Source organism: Trachymyrmex septentrionalis, unplaced genomic scaffold, assembly GCF_001594115.1.
Source record: "Trachymyrmex septentrionalis isolate Tsep2-gDNA-1 unplaced genomic scaffold, Tsep1.0 scaffold223, whole genome shotgun sequence".
Lineage (NCBI taxonomy): Eukaryota > Metazoa > Arthropoda > Insecta > Hymenoptera > Formicidae > Trachymyrmex > Trachymyrmex septentrionalis.
Window position 1 is genome coordinate 786,414 of NW_017305379.1, and position 2,417 is coordinate 788,830.

The window sequence follows — 2,417 nt, forward strand, 5'->3', positions numbered from 1 at the left end:
TTCCTCTCTTTTGCTCTCTTTCACCTCTTTTATCCTTCTCCGGCCTCTTCCGCCTCTTTGGCTACCTGACTCCATCTCTTTCGTCCTCGCCTGAGCCGAGCTCGAAGCGAATGAATTTATTCGCGCGAACAGTAGACCGGTGAATCATTTACGCGAATATCGACACCCGTATTGGATATTATACTTGTTCCGCCGCTTTCCTTTTTCTCCTTTTTGCTGCGTTGACAAATGTTGACTTCCTGCGTTCGAGGATAGGATTTGGCTTAAATATCATTTCGTTTATTCCATCTACGAAAAAAGACGCTTAAATCGCGTAATTTGATAAGATTATCTCGATTTTGTTACCTAAATATAATATCTATCGAGGGATATTCTATTTTAAATAATTCGATATTTTTTCTCATATACTGAAAAAAAAAGATTGGCTGCTGCAGCAAATTAGATGGTAAAATATGGCATAGCATTTTTAATTGGCTGCAGCAGCCAATTTTTGGCTGCGTTAGTCTATGTCCTATCTGTAATCAGCCTATGTCCTATCTGTCAGTATAGGATTTCAATAGGCTAACGCAACCAAAAATTGACTGCTGCAACCAATTAAAAATACTATGTCAAATTTTACCATCTGATTTGCTACAGCAGCTAATCTTTTTTTTTTCAGTGTATGATTTACGATTTAATGACGTCTGCCTAGTTGGCTGATCTCCCCAGCTGCAAAAATTTTTTTTATCAATTTTGAGAGCACATAAATAGCGCATTATTATATAATTAATTCATTAAGATTTGATTAAATGAGGTGGGGGGAAGGGCAGCTAGGCAGACGTGATTTAATATTCCTCTTTAGATACAGTCTTATTTAAGATTGAAGTAATATATAATAATATAGATATATCAAATATCAAGGGAAAGTAAATGATTGACCTAAAATTAATGATTAATGATTGATATATAATAAATAGTGTTTGATATTATGAATATATTTTCCGATCAATACTAAATTAACCATTTATCTTACAACTTTTTTAATATTTATATCATACACGATAATTCTAGGACACGACTATATTTATTTTATATTATATTGTATATTGTATATACGTAGAAACTAAATCCGTAAGTAGATAAATGAGAGAAATAATCCAAATGTAATGGGTTAAAATGTAGGTAATACAACTGAACATTAATAAAAAAATGTTACAACAAGATACGGCCACGAGGATTCATATTATCGTATCAGCGATCCCGTGGCGACACTCCGGTAAATCTGATAAACTTGCCTAATTTGAATATCCGGCCGCATTATCAAAATGCGATATCAGCCGCGGCCACGGTGAGCGAGTATGCGTATCGGAACACGCTTTTAATGCATATAGATTAGATCAATTTATAATAAGCCGGTTTTACAGTGTCCTCTTACTCTCCACCGGCATAGCCGCCGATCCCGAAACCACGCCATTGGCCCCTACACGCTAAATTTCTATTTATATTTTGCGTTTATTGCCATAATGCCGCGGTATTATCGATATTTATTGGCCGCGCAGGTCGGACACACGTGCTTACAGTATTCGCGCGAGGATATCAATAATTTGTGAGAAAGTATGTGTGGCGAACACACACGTGGCCTAGTAATCATTGATAAAATGTCGAAAGCATTTTTTTCTATATTATTGTAGAATATGAAAATGTTGCAGATGTGCAACACTTAATTAAAAATATTGGCATCGGGAAGAACCTTGATAAAATTTTGTAAGAAAAAAAAGTTACAATTTTGACAAAAAATTTATTTAAGGCTTATAGTTTACTTATTTACTTAGATATTTGTTTAGATATTTAATCCTCAGACAACTTTGGCAGTCCATATCTATCCACATCCGGGTATTTGTAACTCAGTGTTTTTTTTTGCTTGTATCTCAGATCGTGGGGCATCGATTTTAACAAAAAATTTTTTTTGAATTTATCGTTTGAAGACTGAAAAAAAAAAGAATTTTTGAGTTAGAAAGTTTAAAATGTCGTAGCACAAAAGATATTTTACAATAAGTGAAAAGGGATCGGAAGAAAACGTGAACTATAAAAATCGGGTGGAGTGATGCTAACCCCATTGTGTGTTGAGGGTTAAATATCTACTTGGATAACTTGTTAAGCAACGTTTACAATAAAATATATGTATATCGCATACAAATTCAGGAAAATATATTTTAGTTTTGGCGTTAGTATCTATCATAAAAATGTCATCGGAAAGAGAATTCCATTACAAGCATTAAGTATGGAAAACTTTTATTCACATATTATAAAGTTCTTTGTCTCATCTACTTTTTTTATTGTTTATCTCTTTGTACTTTATTGGATCACAAACGCACAAGTTTGTTTCTTTTGCCCGAGTTTATCTCTCTGTCTCTTTATCTTTCCTGCAGTATAGAATC